The 20,542-nt window shown below is 46.2% G+C and overlaps 1 protein-coding gene across 1 annotated transcript in view; it reads left to right on the forward strand.

The window, feature by feature from the left end:
* Positions 1-4,251: 4,251 nt before the first annotated feature.
* ctnna2 (catenin (cadherin-associated protein), alpha 2) overlaps positions 4,252-20,542 on the forward strand; it is a 1,959,617-nt gene continuing 1,943,326 nt past the window's right edge. The window contains exon 1 of the mRNA XM_072497636.1: positions 4,252-4,639. The gene's annotated coding sequence lies outside the window, so the exon portion shown is untranslated. The remainder of the gene's footprint in view (positions 4,640-20,542) is intronic.

Raw genomic sequence — 20,542 nt, forward strand, 5'->3', positions numbered from 1 at the left:
GACAAAGAAATCCGAAAGCAGATAGTGTGGACTAGATTTGTTGTTGAAGTGGAGTGGAAGCTGTGTTCAAAAGTGTCATTGATAAAACCTTGTTGTTAAAACTTAAAAAGTAAAAGTTATGGTCTTTTGAGCCAGGGTTCCATTCTGGGATCTTCCTGCCTAGTTATAGCATCAACTGGGATCATAACAGTTTTATTGCAATATTCGAGCAGCTAAAAGAAAACTAGAAGGCACCTGCCTATGGAGCAGTGAAATCATCTCCATTGTTTTAGAGTTTGGAGCTCTATCTCTGTTACGGTTTGGAATCCATCACAGAGACAGGGAATTTTAATCAAATGTAACCTCGGTGCTGTTTAGCACAGAGCTAAATCGCTGGCTTTGAAAGCAGACCAAGGCAGGCCAGCAGCACGGTTCAATTCCCCGAATAGGCGCGGAATGTGGCGACGAGGGGCTTTTCACAGTAACTTCATTTGAAGACTACTTGTGACAATAAGCAATCCATTTAAAAAAGAGACTGTCTCCAGAAATTGAAGTTTACATTAATTCAAACCCACTGGAACTTCAAGACAACTGTGGAAAAACATTTGCCTTCGCCATAAACACCAGCGAGGGACTTGTTAACAGTGAACTCCTTTTTTTTTTAGTTTTCATCACTGAAACTTAAATTTGACCAAACCATAACCTTCACCTGTATAACCTGTAATTTTGCATGCTTGTGTGTGTTGCAAAGGTCGAGATGTCAGTTTACCTTTTCAAATAAATTTATATTTTTACCAAGGTGGGCTTTTAGCACAATAAACCTAACCCTTTATGTTTAAATTAAACAAAGCCTGTCAAACTGAGTTCTTTGCAATCAGCATGTAAATGATTAACCACAGACACTCAATTAATACTTTTATCCTTATGAATTACAAAAAAACCTTGTTACGATCAATTGAGTAGTGGGAAAGAAAGGCAGAGTCCTGACACATGGCCTCACCGGTTGTAATAAAGGTAATAAAGGAAATGGGGGCAAAAGTGTTTGGAGTTTAGTCACAAATTAGCCACAAATTCATTGAATGGTAGAACAGCTTGAGGGGCTAAATGATCAACTGCTTGTCCTATCTTCCCATTCTTTATAACGGTCTTGGGAAGAGCCTTAGAAGGTTAAATTGTGTCACAGACACTATATTATGGCAGTTTCTGACTGATCAAAGCAACAACAACAATAACAAGTTATATTTATATCATGGTTTTCATTGAATAACAAGTTCCAAGGCACTTCACAGGACCATTATAAAATAAAATACAAAAAATGTAAATGTTGCCACAGTCTCAGAGGACCATAGGCTGCTCTCCCCCGCCCGCTTTTATTGAGAGCTGACTTGGTAGTGATTTACCCTGAGGGTCACCACGCCTCAGGCAAGGGGCAAGGTTGAGCCGATGGAGCCTTCATGAATAACATCAGCTGGTACAGGAATTTAACCCGTGCTATTGGCATCGGTCCACATCACGAACGCGCCTTCCAACCAACTGAGCAAACCGACCCCCAAAGTAAATTCCAACACTGAGAAAAATGAAGAAATATTTGGCTCAGTAACCAAATAGATGGTTAAAAAGGCAAGTTTTAAGGATTGACTTAAAGGAGGAAAGTGAAGTAGGGAGGCTGAGAGGTGTAGGGTGGGAATTCCAGAGCTGAAGGCCGAGACAACTGAAATATGACCACCAACAGTGGAGCAATTAAAATTTGTGGAGGTTCAAGAGGCCAGGAATAGATGATGGCAGACATCTCAGTGGGTTTTAGAGCTGGAAGATATTACATAAACAGGAAAAGGTGCGGGCAAAGAGAGATTTGAAACAAGGATGAGAGTTTTAACATCAAGGTGCTGCTTGGCCTTGAGTCAATGCAAGTCAGTGAGAACAGGGGTGCTAAGTGAACAGGACTTTTAGTTAAGACATGGGTCGCAGAGGTTTGGATGACCTCTAGTTTACAACAACAGAATCCGTGAGGCCAGTCAGGAGCATGTTGCAGTTATCAAGTCTTGAGGTAATGAAGTCATGAGAGTTTCAGCAGCAGAAAAGCTGAGGTGTGGTGACATTGAGTGGCGCGACAGAGATGGAAATAAGCGGTCTTAGTGATAGTATGATTCTGTGATGGGAAGCTCGTCTCAGAGCCAAACATGACACAAAGGCTGCGAACAGACTGGTTTAATCTCAAACAGCTGACAAGGGATGGGCTGGAATCAGGAGCAGATTTTGGAGTGGAGACCGAGGGGGTCTTTGATGATGCTGTCCACTTTCCCAAGGCAGCAGGAGGTGTAGACAGAGTCAATGGATGGGAGGCGGGTTTGCATGATGAACTGGGCTGTGTTCGTGACTCCATGTAGTTTCTTACGGACTTGGGCCGAGCAGTTGCCATAACCGGCTGTGATGCAGACAAATGGGATGCATTCTACGATTCATCTGTAAAAATTGGTAAGAGTCAATATGGACGTGCCAAATTTCCTCAGTTTCCTGAGGAAGTATAGGTGCTATTCTTGGTCATAGCATTAACGTGGGTGGACCAGGACAGATTGTTGGTGATGTGCACACTTAGGAATTTGAAGCTGTCAACTATCTTCTCTTCGGCACACAAAGGTGTGGACATTATTTTGCTTCCTGAAGTCAATGACAACCTCCTTAGTTTTGCTGACATTGAGGGAGATATTGTTGTCATTACACCACTTCACTAGGTTCTCTATCTCCCTCCTATACTCTGACTCACGTTGTTCAACATCTGACCCACTTCGGTCAGCAAACTTGTTGATGGAGTTGGAGCTGAATTTCTTTCAGTAATACCTTTATTGTCACAAGTAGGCTCACATTAACACTGCAATGAAGTTACTGTGAAAAGTCCCACATTCTGGCACCTGTTCGGGTACACAGAGGGAGAATTCACAATGTCCAAATTACCTAACAGCACATCTGTTGGGACTTGTGGGAGGAAACCGGAGCACCCGGAGGAAACCCATGCAGACATTGGGAGAACGTGCAGATTCCGTAGTGACCCAAGCTGGGAATAGAACCTGGGACCCTGGCACTGTGTAACAACTGTGCTAACCACTATGCTACCGTGCACAGTCGTGTGTGTATGGGTAGTATAGCAGTGGAGCACAGCATGCACCCTTGTGGGGCCCCGGTATTGAGGATTACTGTGGAAGAGGAGGTGTTGTTTATCCTTCCCGATTGTGGTCTGTGGATCAGGAAGTTGATACATAGAACATACAGTGCAGAAGGAGGCCATTCGGCCCATCGAGTCTACACCGACCCACTTAAGCCCTCACTTCCATCCTATCCCCATAACCCCTTCTAACCTTTTTGGACACTAAGGGCAATTTAGCACGGCCAATCCACCTAACCTGCACATCCTTGGACTGTGGGAGGAAACCGGAGCACCCGGACGAAACCCACGCAGACACGGGGAGAACGTGCAGACTCCGCACAGACAGTGACCCAGCGGGGAATCGAACCTGGGACCCTGGAGCTGTGAAGCCACAGTGCTAACCATTGTGCTCCCATGCTGCCCATTGCAGATGATCCAGTTGCGGAGGGAGGAGCCAAGTCCGAGGTTTTGGAGTTTGGACATGAGCTTGGCTGGGATTATTATAGCGTTGAAGGCGGAGAGGTAGAGTTGGATGTCGTCATACCGCTGTACTCTGATGGTGCGTGGCGCCTCGCCAAAGTTAATGAGGAATAGGAAGCGGCCAGGCAGATGGAGCCTTGGTGGCGAGCCGGCGGACGGTGTGCCAACAGAGGCGGCGGGCAGATTGTCTTGAAAACTAAAATGAGGAGCGCACACCAAACCCCAAAGGCTGTGAGAACCGCTGAGGCAGGGCGGTCGCGTGCTGACCAAAGTGGGGGGGGGGGGAAGGGGGGTTTGGCGAGCAGGCGCTTCCCTTTTTCTGAACAGGAAACACGTTGGCCTCACCCCACGCGCGCGGGCTCGCTCGAGCTTCGGACACGCGGGTGGCGGACAAGAGACAGGTGGGGCTCCAGCCGACGGCTCGAGCCGCCAGCGCGCGTCGATGTTGACAGGAGCGCGCGCGCGCGCGCGCGGGGTGGGAGGGATGGAAGGAGAGGGGGGGTCGGCGTCCTGATTGGCTGGCCGTGAGGGATCGGTGGGCGTGACCGGCGCCGGAGTCCCGCCTCCTCCAGCACGCACCCTGAGGCGCTCGCTGTTTGGCGGCGCCCAGCCAGAGGCGTGGCCAGAGGAGGGGCGGGGCTGGGCGCTGTCAGTGACAGCGACTGGTGTCAAGACGCAACGCTCGTTCACCAGACCATCCATCCATCCATCCAACCCTCCCTCCCTTCGGCGGTGGTGGTCAGGGAGAGTTTGTGCGTGTGAGAGAAAAAATAACGGACAGCGACATCTTTCCTGTGCTGTTTTTTGCTGTGTGTGTGTCTGGTTGCCGAAGGACGGGAGCCGGCAGCAGCTGTGAGCCTCTCTGCATCATTGTTAACGCCGCCACCCTCCCCATCACCATAGCCACCGAGAGCTCGCTGCACAGCCAGAAGAGCAACGATTTCAAATCACACAGGGCACCAATCCCTGAAAGAAACGCACGGATAAACGCAACTCTACTCCCACTTAGGAAGCCAATAACATAAAATAAATCGGCAGGTGCGTATTTGAGTTCATTTGCAAATTACCCTTTTCACAGTCTTTTGTTCATATTTTTGTTTGCATTCACGTATTGTGTTGTGCAATCATTGTGCCTAAAGATAGAAAGTGATAAGCGTTTTATATATAAATATAATACTTAGCCCTTTTTCTGATTCTTTTAAATTCAAGTCATAATTTGTGCATTTGCTAGAAGTGAGGTTTACTCCTTCCTCCCCAAGGTGTCTTTCAAGTCCCGAAATTATATTTTTAATTGCACATTGATGGGCTTAACTTTTCTTTTGCAGCAGGATTGGTAATGTGGAGTTTTCTTTTCAAATGCATGCATGCACGCACTGGAAAAGTATTTTTTCCCCCTGGAGCATTTCCTATGTGTGGAGCATCTCCCGCCCCCCAACACATCCCAAGCCGCCTGACATCTCCTAGCGGGATTTTAATGCTTTTTATTTATTTATTTTGCATACTTAGATGGGGGCCGACATTAGATTATTCAACTATTTGGTAGTATTCACTGAATGTTGGCCAGGCCCCTCGGAGTGGTACAAGCCGTAGCGTTTTGAGTGAAATCGGGGGAAATCCTTGCAAACCATTTTTCTCATTATCATTCCTGATATTTAGTTGTTTATGCTGATGGCGGTGTGACATGTGCACGACGGTGCTTTGATTTAAACCAAGTGCATTGAATATTGGCTTGTGATGGATGCTCAATACACTATTCTCTCTCTTTAATCCATCCACTCCCCATCTGCTGCTGGTAAGGTTGTGTCGGAATATCCGTGGTTTTTCTTTTTAATTTTAAAGCAGCATAATCCAGTGGATTCGTTTTATTCACATCTGATTTTTGTAAAGCTCGGAGTTTTCAACATTACACTTGGAATGGCAAAAAGTGGAACAGATTACAGGAATGACTGTTTTTGTTTTAAGAAAGACGGGTGGGTTGCATTCTAAAATCATGATTCTTCTTGAGTTCGAAAGATTGGGAACAGCTTTTCAGCAAAAATTGAGAACCTTGTTGGAATAAAAATACACTTTTACCTTCTCCTGATCGTTTGGCGAATGATGGTTTAAATGCAGTACTTACTATCTGTTGTTTCCTTTCACGATTTGAAAACATGGGATGCAACCTCTGTCTCCCTGCCAGGATGATGAATGTTTTGTTGGCTGGCCAGTTGCTGTAAATGTCACGGTTGCAACTTGTCTACCTGGGTGAACAATATGCATCTCATTTAACCTTATTTCTGTCAGCACAGTGGGGCATTTTACTAGGATGTCCTGGAAGAATTTCACAGAACAGTTCTGAGGAGGACTAAGATGGGAACATTTTACGTACTTGACTGAGTTCAGAAAACAGTGCAGGATGAAAGTCGAGCAGTTTTTCAACAGTTACCAATGCAACAGAAACAGACTGTTCAGCCCAGCTGGCCCATTCCTGGGTGCTTCTGCTCCACAGGAGTTTCTTCCTCATCCCTTTTCAACTAACTTTTTATCAGCAGTGCCATCTATTTCTCTTCTTTCTTTAATCAAACATCTCTTTTTTAAATGCGTTTGTGGGATGTGAGCATGTTTGGCAAGGCTTGCATTTATTGCCCATGATGGTGAGCTGACTTCTTAAACTGCTGGAGTCTCTATGCATCACTTCAATTACCCCTTGTGTTCCACATTATTTTTTTTTAAAAATAATCTTTATTGTCAAATGTAGGCTTACATTAACACTGCAGTGAAGTTACTGTGAAAAGTCCCTAGTCACCCCATTCCAGCGCCTGTTCAGGTACACAGAGCGAGAATTCAGAATGTCCAAATTACCTAATATCACGTCTTTCGGGACTTGTGGGAGGGAACCGGAGTACCCGGAGGAAACCCACGCAGGCACGGGGAGAATGTGCAGACACTGCATAGTCAATGACCCAAGCCTGGAATCGCCCTGGAACCTTGGCGCTGTGAAGCCATAGTGCTAACCACTATGTTACCGTGCTGCCCATTGTATACACTCTTGCAGGAAATAAATTTCTTCCAAATTTCATATTGGATTTATTAGTGAATAGCTGGCATTTATGATGCCGGCTAGTTTAGGGCTGTAACACAAATGGAAACAGGGCCCCTTCATAATTGTTAAAGCCTCTTATCAGTTCACCCAGTTTCCTCTTTTCTAGCTGAAAGAATCCCAGAATGTTCAATGCTTTAGCTTTCAGTTCTGTACCATCTTTTTCTAAATTACATTTTGTACCTTATCCAGTGCTTCTGTATCACTTTTATAATATGGAGATTAGAATTGTGTACAGTGGCTGTGTGCTCTAACCAGGTTTTTGCGCAGCTTCCCATAATTACTCTCGGAGCATAGGAATATAGGACTTCAACGTAGGAGCAGCCCTTCAGCCTACTTTACTACTCAGTAAGATCATGGCTGAGATGATTGTCTCAACTTCACTTGGCCTCCCGTAACTCTTGATTCCCTTACCTATCAAAAATTGGTCTTGCTCTGCTTTGAATAAATTTAACAACTCAGCCTGCACTGCTTTATGGGGAAGAATCTTAATGACCCTTTAAGAGGAAAATAATACTCTTCATTTCCATTTTAAATGGTAAATATCTTATTCTTAAACTGTGTCCCCTCATTCTAGTCTCTCCCACAAGTGGAAACGTCCTGCCAGCATCGAACCTCTCAAACCCCTCAGGATGTTTCAATAAGGTTACCTCTCTTTCTTCAAACTCCAATGGGTACAGGTCCAACCTGTTCACGTTTTCTTCATAAATTAAGCCCTTCATCCCAGGAATGAGTTGTGTACCGTCACTCCTAACGCAATTGTATCTTTTTTTCAAATAAGGAGACCAGTGGGTGCGATCTAATGGCCGTGCAGCGCGGGCGCAAATCCGAGCAGGCTGGTTAGATCGTGGGAGTGTCCGAAAGGCGGCGATTGGTTTCCGATCTAACCTAACTGGCTTGCTTCCGTTGGCGAGATACCAATTAATGCCAATCTCCACCCTATTAACGGGAAAGACCCCTTATCTACCGGTCTCCCGTGATCTAACTGGCTGTCACACGGGTGCCATTAAGCTAACAAAATGACTGCTGTGGGGATCTGTGGAAGTGAGTAGCCATCTTGGTAAAAAGCCAGTCAGCCTGGGGGCACCCAGTGCTCGATTTTGTTGGGGGGAGGGGGGGCAGCTGCCAGCTGCGTTGGGGGAGGGGTTGTTACTGCCAGTACCCCAATCAGAGTTGTGGCTTGGACACATTGCCTGAACACTGGAGGCTGCATAACTGCAGGGGAAGCAGCCAGCAACCATAGAGCTGGGTCACACCACTGGGGACACCCCTGTGACCAACGGGTGGGTGTGTGAATCCAGTGGGGGGGGATGTTACCCCGGCCTGGTCACAGTTCCGTTCCTGGCGGGGATCCGGGGTTCTGTGGCCTGGAGCCCCTGCTGTGGCCGGGGGCACGTTTGCAGGGCAGGGACCCCAGCACAATCAGATTGTCGGATGGCACCCTGCGAGGTGACGGGGATTGTAAGGGTGGGGGAGGCTCGGGGGATTAGAGGGTAACAGGATGGAAGCCGTAACTGATCGTGGGTCTCACACCCTCTCCAATTCCTTACAGACATCATTATATGGACGACAACAGAGGCTTGAGGCAGCACCCCATGCGCAGCGGCCTGTCCTACATCCTGAGGACCCGCCCGCCCATTGGGGGGGGAGTGTGGCGACAGCCCAAGATGTACAGGCGTCGCTGGTCATTTGAAGAGATATGTGTGGCAGGAGACTCCGCCTCAACAAGGGGACAGTGAAGTACCTGTGCCATGTCCTTGTGGACGTAGCACCAGATGGAGAAAGAGAAAACCCATTCACAGCCCTGAACCTTTGCACCTCGGATTCATTCTAGGATTCAAGTGGGGTCTTGTGCGGCATATCTCAACCAACAGCCCACAAGCGCATCCATCAAGTCACGGATGTCCTATTTGCCACGGCAACCGACTATATAAAATTTGACCTGGACCAAGCCGCCAAGATGCCCGGGCAACAGGATTCTCTCCCACCGCCGGGATGCCTCAGGTCCATGGGGTAATAGATGGCATGCATGGAGCACCCTTCGTTAGCAGGAAGGGGTTCCACTCCCTGAACGCCCAACTTGTGTGCGAGCACCACTTCTCAGGGAGTGTGCATGACAGCTACATCCTGGCGCATTCGGAGTTCCCCTGTGTCTTCAAGGAACATCCCAGAGGGTTTCTGCTATGCTCTCCACAACCTGGCACAGCAATGGAGCAACGTGTTGGATGTGGAGAAAGAGGAACATATGGCCACATTGGGGGAGGAGGGTGAAGAGGAGCCGTCCAGGAGGGGCTGGAGGATGAGCCCGCTGAGACCTGCAAGAGCAGCCCCCCCAATCCCTGCATTTCAACCTGTTCCACCTGTGTTACATCACACCAAGGTGATAGGCCTGTGTCGGCACTGTCAAGTGGGTCAATATACAAGACAGGAGGGTGATAACCTGCCGTGACCTCCTCAATCTGTGCCATAGTCTGACTCCTGTCTCTTTGCTGACAGCATGCTCACGCCCATCACCTGCACGTGGCATGCCTTGGGGGAGGGAGGGTAATGTGGTGCTGATGGATCACTGTGCCCAGGGGCTGGGGCCAGCAGAGTGTGAATGGGTTGGGGGGATGTGGGGGATACAGGCCGGCCCACAGTGCAGAATAATGTGACAGAGGCTTCATAAGCTTCGGACGTAAAGTGGTTTATTGATGTACAATTGTGATCTAACTATCCCTGTCCGCCGATCGTGCTGCCCTCCCAGGTGGCAGTGGCTGCCCTGAGGCTGATCCTCAGGGAAACCGGGTATCCCGCCTGGACTCCAACGTGTCCAATAGTCTGGCCAGGTTGGTATCTCTGAATTGTGGAGCTGCTCTGTGTGATAGCGTGGCTGTGTGCTGTCTGGGTTTACTCTATGGGATCGGTTTTAAGTGCTGCTCCCCATCGTTAGCGGGGAGCTGCGGAGCGCAGTCCAGGCGAATCAGCTGGTGGGACAGTCTTTCCTGTCACGAAGCCTGTGTAGCATAATATTGTGCCCTAATTAACGTTGGATACCAGTGGCGGCCTCGCTGGGTCGGCCGTCGGGAAACATCTGGCTGTACCCACTCACTACCATACTTAGAATTCTTTCCATTAGATTGTACCCAGTGTTCCAGTTGTTATCTCACCAACTGCAGAAAAACCTCCCTACTTTTATATCCCATTTCCGTTGCAATAAACATTAACACTCCATTTGGGTTCCTAATCACTTGCTGTTCCTACATCTGCACCAAGACATCCAGATCTCTCTATATCACTGAGCTCTGCAAGGTCCCTCTGTTTAAATATTTTTCTGATTTCCCATTCTTCCTGTCAAAACAGACAAGTTCATAGTTTCCTATGTTATCCTCCAACTGCCAATTTTTTACCCACTTATTTAACCTGTCTATATCCCTTTCCAGCCTCTCTACCTCCTCTTAACAATTTATTTTCCTACCTAACTTGGTGTGAAGGGGATCAAGAGTTATGGGGCGAAGGCAGGAGAATGGGGATGAGAATCAGCCATGATTGAATGGCAGAGCAGACTTGATGGGCCGATTGGCCTAATTCTGCTCCTATATCTTGTCTTATTTGCAAATTTAGCTCCCATACGTTCTGTCTCCTAACTTAAGTTATGTTAAACTACTGATTTGGCCAGTAGATTTTAAATAATGGAAGTGTAATCTAACTGTTCCTTTTTCTCTGATGTACTTGCATCCATCCTATGCATCATTGCTATCACACTGTGTCATTTGAATTATTTCTTGAATGATCTGACCTGTTCAAAGTCACCAACAATTTCCTCCACAGTGTATCTGTTCAACCACTTCAACTTCTTTGTGCCTTTCAAAACAGCTGCTAATTATTTTCATCAAGTCATGTTGTTAATTCCATTTCTGTCTGTCTCAATGCAGTCAGCACATGCTATTTTGCGCTGTCGTGCCCACGTAGCCATCTTTTATATTTTTAGCAAGTAAAGAGGCCATTTGATCTGGCTACATTAGTGTTGACTGTTTGCTGGAACAATCTCAAAGTCACCTCACTTATTTTTTTCTTTTACCCTAATTTTTTTCTGTAATTTTTTATCTTCCTTGGCTTCAGATTGTAACTTTATATTCCCTTAAAAGTTTACACATTCACCATTTCTGGCAACAAAAGCATTTTGTGCTCCAGCTAACTCTTCATGAAGAAGGTTCTCAGTGACCTTTTTAAACTGATGACCAGTAGTCACTCCCCAGCCAGCTTTGTTTAATGGCTCTCAGTATAAACCCTTCCTAATTTAAAAAACCCATATTGAATCTCCTGCTGGCCTTCTCTGCTCTCCCAGCATTTCAACATAGGAACAGGGGTAGGCTATTAATCCTTTGAGCCTGTTTCCTCCCTGCCCCCATTCATTGAGATCATGGCTGATCTGTGATCGACTCAATAATGGGCCTTTGCCCCAAATCTATCAGAAATCATTTTTAAAATTAACAATTGATCGAGCATCAATTGCTGTTTGCAAAAGAGAGTTCCTAAGTTCTACTATCCTTTGTAGAAGTGTTTTCTAATTCCGCTCCTGAAGATTTGGCTTGAAATTTCAGACTGCAGCCCAGTCAGTCTATCCTCAGTGGTGGAGAAACTACTGGAAGCAATTTTGGGAGACTGAATTAATCTGCATTTGGAGAGGCAGGCTTGATCAAGAACAGTCAGCATGGTTTTGTTAAGGGAAGGTCATGTCTGACCAACTGGATTGAATTTTTTGATGATCGACTGTGGTTTCATGGTCATCCTTGGACTTTAAATTCCAGGATTTAAGTTCCAGGATGTTGCCCCAACGACAGTGAAGGAATGGTGATAGATTCCCGAGTCAGGGTGGTGAGTGACTTGGAGGGGATCCTCCAGTGGTGTGATTCGCAGGTGTATGTTGCTCCTGTCTTTCTAGATGGTAATGGTTGTGGGTTTGGAAGGCGTTTTCTAAGGAACCTTGGTGAGTTACTGCAACGCATCTTGTAGATGGTACACTTGGCTGCCACTGTTCTCCAGTGATGGAGGGTTTGAATATTTGTGAAAGGGGTAACAGTCAAACGGGCTGCTTTGACCTGGATTATGTCGAGCTTCTTGAGTGTTTGACCTGCCCTGGTAGCCACGTTAATACGGTATTAACGTGGCTCATCCAGTGCAGTTTCTGATCAATGGTAACCCCCCAGGATGCTGATTATAGGGGATGCAGCGATGATAATGCCATTGAATGTCAAGGTGCGCTGGTTAGATTCTCTCTTGTTGGAGATGGTCATTGCTTGGCATTTGTGTGGCGCAAATGTAACTTACCACTTGTCAGCCTAAGCCTGGATATTGTCCAAGTCTTGCTGCATTTGGACATGGACTGCTTCATTATTTGAGGAGTCATGAATGGTGCTGAACATTGCAATTATCCACAAACAACCCCACTTCTGACCTTGTGATGGTGACGAATGTGATATAAAATAGTTACTTTAGAGATATTAGTTACTGTAATGTAGAGATAGGCCAGTCTCATTCTGGTGAGTTCACAGACAAAGGATTTCAGACCGCATGGCAAAGCAAGGAAGAGGTGTCCACCAAAGGAGGAGAAAAGGATGCTGGGTAATAGGGGCCAGAGGAAGGGATTGGAAGTGAGCCAATTAGAGTATATGGATAGGTCAGGAGGGGTATAGGATGACCTATGGGAATCGTGTATGTGAAACTTGATGCCATTTGAATGTTTGAATGTATCAGTAGAGACTTCTTTGTTCTACAGACTCACTTGATTCCAGAGGTGTACGAAGCAAGATGTGTTTTGTACCGCTGTGAACTGAGTCAGGCTTGCAAGTCAAATAAAATAACTAATGCTGTACCTGCAAATCCATCTCGACTTTTATTGAGGCCAGACTGACGGGTAAAGAAATTTGGGATTTGTCATTTGGTTTTCTCAAGACGGTTCTGACCAACCGCGAAATCAGAATTAGACTGATTATGAACAGGGAGAGTGGGAAGCTATACAATGTATAGCTGGAAAATGACCGCGCATTGCTTTTTCCCCTCTTCTTATCGTCTGATTAGTCTGGTCACTCGCGGTTGGTACGGAAAGATCGTCTTGACGAAATCAAAGGTCAGTCTGGGGATTAGCAAATTAAACTGATGGGATATCATAATTGATAGTTCAGTTTTGGGTTAATTGTGTTGTTGACGACTGATGTGACTTCAGCAGATGAGGGTTCAGTTAAATAAGTGTTTTAAAATCTGAAGATGGTTCAATTCCATGTGTGAGTTCTGATTCGGCTTGGGTTAGGTTATGGGTTGATGGACATCTAAATTTGAAGATGGTTCAACTCCATGTGTGAGTTCTGATTCGGCTTGGGTTAGGTTATGGGTTGATGTGACATCTAAAACAGATGATTCAATTCCATGTGTGAGTGTTTTAAATCTATAGTTGATTAAGCTAAAATTGTACCCTTGGACTGTGGTGGCGAAGGGCGCAGTTCTGAGGACTAGTTGAGATTGTGGGGAATTGCTTGGATAAATTTCAAGACAAAGAACATCCATAGAGCTGGATGCTGCATATTGGTTGAAGCAGAAGTCTCTCAAAGGGTTAACAGCAGCAGCCAAAGTTAAAGACGACAGACAGTGCTTCTCACTCAGGCCTTGAGATAACAGCAGCAGCCTGTAGTGTAATCGGATACCTTTCCTTTGAGTCAGCGAACTCCAGCAAAGTTACGTTTTGAATTAATTAAAGGAAACCAGTGGGTTTCTCCACCTCTTTGATAAAAGTTATTATTTTCGAAAGCAATTGATTGAAATTGCCAGAATCTTAAGTTTTACTTACTTGAAATAATGTTTATCTCATTTTATTTGTGAATTAATAGAAACTTAAAGAAGATCACTGACACCATTTTAAAAAGTGTAAATCTGGAGATGACAGTTGACTTTGCTCCGGTATACATCACCTCCCTCATTGATAGCAGCCAACATTTTTGAGAATGTAAGAAAAACTTGTTAAAAGAAAAATTGTTAAGATAAAGAATTAATTAAGTTGTAAATGTTATACAAGTTTTGTTAAGCAAATCGTAAATTTAGTTCTGAGTTGAGATCAGAGCTAAGCTTGCAAGTTGCAGTAATTCAATTTGAATTTTCAAACATTTTAAGTTTTAAAAGAACACTGTTAGAACCTTTTCAATCGTTTTGCCAAGGAAAAAAAAAATTGCCATTGGTTATAAATAAGCAAATAAAAAAATATATATATAATTTAAAAAAAAGAAAGAGCCAAAGTATGAAAGCTAAAGAGTTAATTAGATTATGGAGACAATATTGTCAAGAGGAAAGATAGGATCATGTTATCAAGTTGGCAGGACAATGCCCTGAAAATGGGAATTCCAATTAGTGAACAGGGTAACCAAAAAACATTCCAGGTCTTGAAAAAGGAATGTGCATTCAAAAAACACGCAAGTAAAGACAGGAAAGGCTCGGGTCAAACAAAAGATGGGCTACGTAGTTCAATGGCTGGCCTTGAATTGACAGAAAACGATCAATTCGATGATTTAAAAATGTCAGTAAAAGTTCCGACTGCACCTGTAGCATTGTCTGCACTAATTCCAGAACCACCAGAGTATAATAATTTATATCCAGTCACTGCTCCCCAGATTCCAATCATGCCAGTAACTCCAGCCCTTTTGGTTGATAGCATGGGTCCCGATTTACCATCTTCACGATCAGTAGGGGAAGAGGAGCTCTGTTCCACAAGCCCAGTTAGCTCTAGGACCCGATCTCGGACAGCGAGAGAAGGGCTTGATCCTAACCAGAAACAATTAAGCATACCACCTAAATCCCTTCAGACCAAGGGGAAACCACAAATTGCGAGAACAAAGGGAGATGCCAGGATTGAAAGAGAAAGAACTCCCTCTAGTGACAGGGAGGGACGTCGAAGTCTTGGAAGAACCAGAGGAAATAGCTAGAGTGCCCCCTGGGGAGACTCTGAGACAGTTGCCGATTAGGAAGATACCAAACCTTGATGCCGGGGCCCAGCCCACGATAGACGTTTATTTCCCATGGACACCCAGTGAGATGATGGCTATTATGGCTACAATCCCAGATAGAAAAGAATCTCCTGCTGCTTTCGTGGATTCCCTGAGAACTACCATCTCAATTTATCAAGCTGATTCTAGGGACCTCTGGGCCCTAGTCCAGCAGGTTTTAACCCCAGCAGAGTACCGCAATTATCTTAATCACTTGAATTATGCTAGCCACGCCGCACTTCAGCAAGCCCATGCGTTAGACGACGATAGACGGACACAAATCCTGAATGCGTTGACTAGCACATTTCAAAAGCTCATAAATATTTCTGCTATCTTAGACCTAAAACCTAAGAAGATTGAAGAGCCAGAGGAATTTCTGAAACGCTTTAATGAAATCTACCGTGGGCAGTCAGGCGACTTGCCATATCAAAATGGTCAGAATTCCCCTCAATATTGTGCTATGTTAATGCATTGCCTACCACCTTCCGTGGCTACTGCTGTGAAATGTAATAACATGAATTGGACAGAGAACGACCCTTCCCAGATGGCAAGGGCAGTCAGATTTTATTGGAAGGAGGGTGTAGGTCAGGAAGGAGGCTCAGTTACAAAGATTAAGACTGAGTATGTAATGAAAAAGGATGATCTGCGACCCCAACAAGTGGCAGAAACGGTAGCTTACCAGCTGGAGCCCCAATATTGTGACTTTGGGTGAGTGGATCAGCGAGGGGGAGGCTATCAAACCCACCCAAAGGGACCCTCAGCTCCTTTTTATGGCCCACAGTATGCACCAACAGCTTTACAACCGCCGCCCCCTCTGAGGGGCCATTGGTCTACTGGGAGAAGAGGACGGGGCAGATATAGAGGGAGCAATGCATGTTTTAATTGCGGCCGTGCAGATCACTGGCAACAGGAATGCCCCTTTAAAAGACAGGCAGCAGAAGGAGGGGGTACCCACCAAGGGGAGGACAGACGAGATACACTGACTTCTCCGAGGCAAACCCTTTCCCAACACAGAATTGACTAGCTAATTTAGTCATAAGGACTCTCCAATCGGACAGGGAACCTATTATCTCTCTGCAGATAGGAGATGAACATCACCCATTTGTAATCGACACTGGAGCAGCCATGTCTTCTCTGCAATCAGAACTTCGCCTACCACTATCTGACCACACCCAGCATTTGTCGGGGTTCCAAGGACAGGTGTGTGAGTATCCTATTTCTGAACCTGTGACAGTCACTTACGAGAATAAGTCTGCAGATCATCAGTTTGTAGTGACTACTGGATTGGACTGTAATTTGTTGGCCCGAGATTTACTGTGTATCTTCCAGCTACAGCTAGAGTATGGAGACGAAGGGGTAACGGTCCAATCATGGAGGATGAGACAACAGTGCTATATTTCTATCACCCCCAGTGGTGGACGTTAGACATTGAACATTCACTGCATCACGTTACCCTGGCCTATGACAGAACCGGACAAAACAGGGAGTTGGAGGACAAATACCGGCCATTAATTGGGACCGAATGGCCAGTCAAAGTTACAGCCACAGTCACGGGAAAAGAAGGTACAGCCGATTTTGTTACAATACCACCACATTTATGGCCACAGTCAGCTTCGGTAAGCCCTCATATTACACGTCAGGTCCACGACCAGTACCATGCCAGGGATCTGGGACCTATGGTAAGGAGGGCAGTGGATCATTCAGATCCAACAGAGTACGCACTTCAAGTCACGCCAGACGGCACTGCCATAAAATATTTTGAGGTCCCTGAAACGATTAACATTCAAACACTCGACTGCAGCCCCGTCTATGGACAAATTCATCCGAGAGCTGTTGCAACAGGGTATTTTGGTCCCTTGCCAATCAGAATGTAACACCCCCATCCTTGCTGTGCCTAAACCAGCCAAGCCAGACCAGTACTGATTAGTACAGGATTTACGTTCAATCAATGCCATCGCATAGCCGTTATATGCTCTCACTCTCCAACAGGATATTACGTTGTATAGCTTCCACTCGGTCATCGCACTACTGAGGCAACTGCAGACTCAGCATCTTACCGCAGCTCGTCAGAATAGGTATGAGATATACCTTTTGAACAATCCATGTCTGACATTTAAACACTGTACCACTATCAATCCAGCCTGTTTTCTTAGTGGTCCTCCGTCCATGAAGACGCACCTGGCCACGACTGTTTAGCCTTGATTCAGGAAACTACCACAATAAGGGACGATTTGAGTGATATTTCGTCAGAACAACCTGACATGATTGTGTGGTCAAATATCCCACCGGGGTTTAGTTAATGACTTACTGCAGGCCCTCCTTATGCCCGCGCAGATTTTCATCATTAAATGCGCTGCCCACACAAATGGTAAGACCCCAGTTGACGTTGGTAATGATCAAGCAGATTGTGCAGCGCGGACAGCCGCGCAAATTCAGCAAGAGATGGTGCCTATGAGTTGGAAAGGTGTCAATGTTATAAATATGTTTTGGTCATTGTGGATGGGTTTAGCAGATGGGTTGAGGTGTATCCGACTACCGATAATAAAGCTGCTACTGTGGTTAAAGTTCTGATGCGGGAAATCATTCCCCAGTACAGTATACCAGCTCAGTTGAGTTCTGATAACGGGCCTCATTTTCTTGGACAGATTAACCTGCCTCCCTTCCCCAGTGCTATTTTACAGGTGTGGAGCATGATGGGGTGGCTACGCACCGTCTGTGTGATATTCGGCCTCACCTCGCTTGGAGTGTTATTGGCGACGGACATGGAAAAGAGAAATATTATCTACATTTGTAACCCCAACCAAGCTACAAGGACATTTCAGTGATGCAAAGGTGATGTTCTTCACTGCCCCCATATACGAGGACATGGTATTTCCTCATGGAAGGTCGTCAAAGTTAAGGAGAATGCAGGACTCATGAAGCAATTGCACCGGTCCCGGCGATGGGAAGGGAACATTATATGGACATTGCCTTGTTTTTGGAATACATGTAAATTTGATTTTTGGATGTGTTAAGATTGGTGCAATAAAGGTAACATCAGGCCGTCAGGAGAGCGTAGGAAGAGGCTGTGAGAGAGAGAGGGACTAGAGAGAGGACGGGGCGTGTGAGAAGGGAAGTACAGCTAGAACGTAGGTTATCGTTAATTTAGTTAAAGGCCAAACTGAGGAAAACCTCGGTAGTATGAATCTCTTCTACCAGATTTACCACCGCTTGTATGGCCACGGACGGGTTGTCTGCTACCCGAACCCCGCAGCGGTGTCTAGGTTATTTTCTGTTTCACCGCTTTGGGGCACTCCCCAAACGGTGGTTCATTGTCAGCGTTCCGAGCCACCGCCCGAGCAAGTCACTCTTCCTTACGATCCGGGTTCAGCACCACCAGTTATTTGCCTTCCCCTTCCTCGGGATAATCCCCACTCACAGTATGATAGGCTGCAACGGTGGAGGGCGTATATACCTAGCCACTTCGCTTCCAATAGGGTTTCCCGGTCGTACGAGAATTGTTTCAGCAGTGAAGGATACGGCTGTTTGCTGGTAGAGGTGGAAATGAATATAACATGTCTGTTCCCCACCTGTATGGACAGGAGGTGTCATATCACCCAGGCGTCTGGCCAATGCGTTTGTTACAACACCACTGGCGTTCTATTGAACGCTGGCCTCCAGCTCCTTTGTGGCTGGGTGAATGTTTCTCATATCACTGTTGGGACTAGGGCTTTCCGCATTGCTAGGCGGCCCGAATGGGCGTTCCAAAGCTGGATAAACTGGGCTACTGGGGGATCCTTAAGCAACCGATACACTGATTGTGATGCTAGCCTGCACACGGAGCAAGGATACTACATTTTATTTAATGGCACAGCGACCAATGTTTTGTCACCCCCATTTCCCCGCCAAATTGCTATTGGGACTCTAGTCCCTACCACAGTCCCCTGCCCCTCGGCGTGGATGCTGCATAATCAGTTAGCACGCCGGGCAGTCTCAGCTGAATTCTGCGAGAACTGGAAAAAACCTCAGGTTCTTGCACCCAACCAGGGCCCCTCAGCCCGGTGGGGAATTCTGAGCGTCTTGACACTGGGAGGTGTGGGGGGTTCCTTGGCTGTCAGAGATAGGAATTATTTTATTTGTGGCCTTACCATCTTGGGAAATGAAACCTTGGGAGCCCTCAGGGCAATAACCAAGGAATTGTCTCAGCTACGGTTGTTTGTAATGCAGAACCGGTATGCTCTTGACTATCTTCTGGCCCGTGAGGGTGGGGTATGCGCCATAGTACAGGGCAAGTGTATCATGGGAGTTCAGGACTTGACCGCTAACATCACTAAATTTATGGATCACATACGGGATCACCTGGACGGAATGCAGGATCCTGGCTCTTGGGGTAACTGGGGATTTGGAGGTTGGAAGGACTGGTTGATAAATATGGCCATGTATTTAGTGGTGGCTATCGGCTGCATCTTTGTGGGCCTAGCCATCCTTAAATGTGTGATGGGTAGAATGCGGGGTACACTGGAACAGATCAACGCCCCTAAAATCTTGGCTGTCAAAATCCATGAGGGTGCAGCAGATGAAGGGGGGCTACGCCAGTAATTGGAAATGCAGCGACGGATCTTTTTAGATGAGGGACCGTAGCTATGGATTGGATAGTTCGGTTATCATGGAATGATAAAAGGAGGGAATGACGAATGTGATATAAAATAGTTACTTTAGAGATATTAGTTACTGTAGTGTAGAGATAGGCCAGTCTCATTCTGGTGAGTTCACAGACAAAGGATTTCAGACCGCATGGCAAAGCAAGGAGGAGGTGTGTCCACCAAAGGAGGAGAAAAGGATGCTGGGTAATAGGGGCCAGAGGAAGGGATTGGAAGTGAGCCAATTAGAATGTATGGATAGGTCAGGAGGGGTGTAGGATGACCTATGGGAATCGTGTATGTGAAACTTGATGCCATTTGAATGTATCAGTAGAGACTTCTTTGTTCTACAGACTCACTTGATTCCAGAGGTGTACGAAGCAAGATGTGTTTTGTACCGCTGTGAACTGAGTCAGGCTTGCAAGTCAAATAAAATAACTAATGCTGTACCTGCAAATCCATCTCGACTTTTATTGAGGCCAGACTGACGGGTAAAGAAATTTGGGATTTGTCAATGGAAGGGAAGTCATTGATGAAGCTGCTGAAGATGGTTGGGCCGAGGACACTACCATGAGGAATTCCTGCAGTGACGTCCTGGAGTTGAGATGATTGACCTGCAACCACCACAACCATCTTCCTTTGTGCCAGGTACGACTCCAACGAGTGGAGAGTTTTCCCATGATTCCCATTGCCTCCAGTTTAGCCAGGGCTCCTTGATGCCATACTCTGTCAAATGCTGCCTCGATGCCAAGCGCAGTCACTCTCACCTCACCTCTGGCATTCAGCTCTTTTATCCATGTTTGAGTCAAGGCTGTAACGGTGCGGTTAGGAGCCGAGTGACCCTGGAGGAACTCTAGCTGAGCGTCTGTGAGCAAGTTATTGCTGAGTAAGTGCTGCTTCATGGCACCGTTGATGATTCCTTCCATCACTTTGCTGATGATGGAGTAGACGTGGCTGGAGAAGTAATAATAGGACACAAAGAAATGGCAGATGAACTGAATAGTTACTTTTAGAGGGACACGGTAGCACAGTGGTTAGCACAGTCGCTTCACAGCTCCAGGATCCCAGGTTTGATTCCCGGCTTGGGTCACTGTCTGTACGGAGTTTGCACTTTCTCCCGGTGTCTGCGTAGGTTTCGTCCGGGTGCTCCGGTTTCCTCCCACAGTCCAAAAATGTGCAGGTTAGGTAGATTGGACATGCTAAATTGCCCTTGATGTCCAAAAAGGTTGGGTTG

The sequence above is a fragment of the Scyliorhinus torazame genome, chromosome 3, assembly GCF_047496885.1.
Source record: "Scyliorhinus torazame isolate Kashiwa2021f chromosome 3, sScyTor2.1, whole genome shotgun sequence".
Lineage (NCBI taxonomy): Eukaryota > Metazoa > Chordata > Chondrichthyes > Carcharhiniformes > Scyliorhinidae > Scyliorhinus > Scyliorhinus torazame.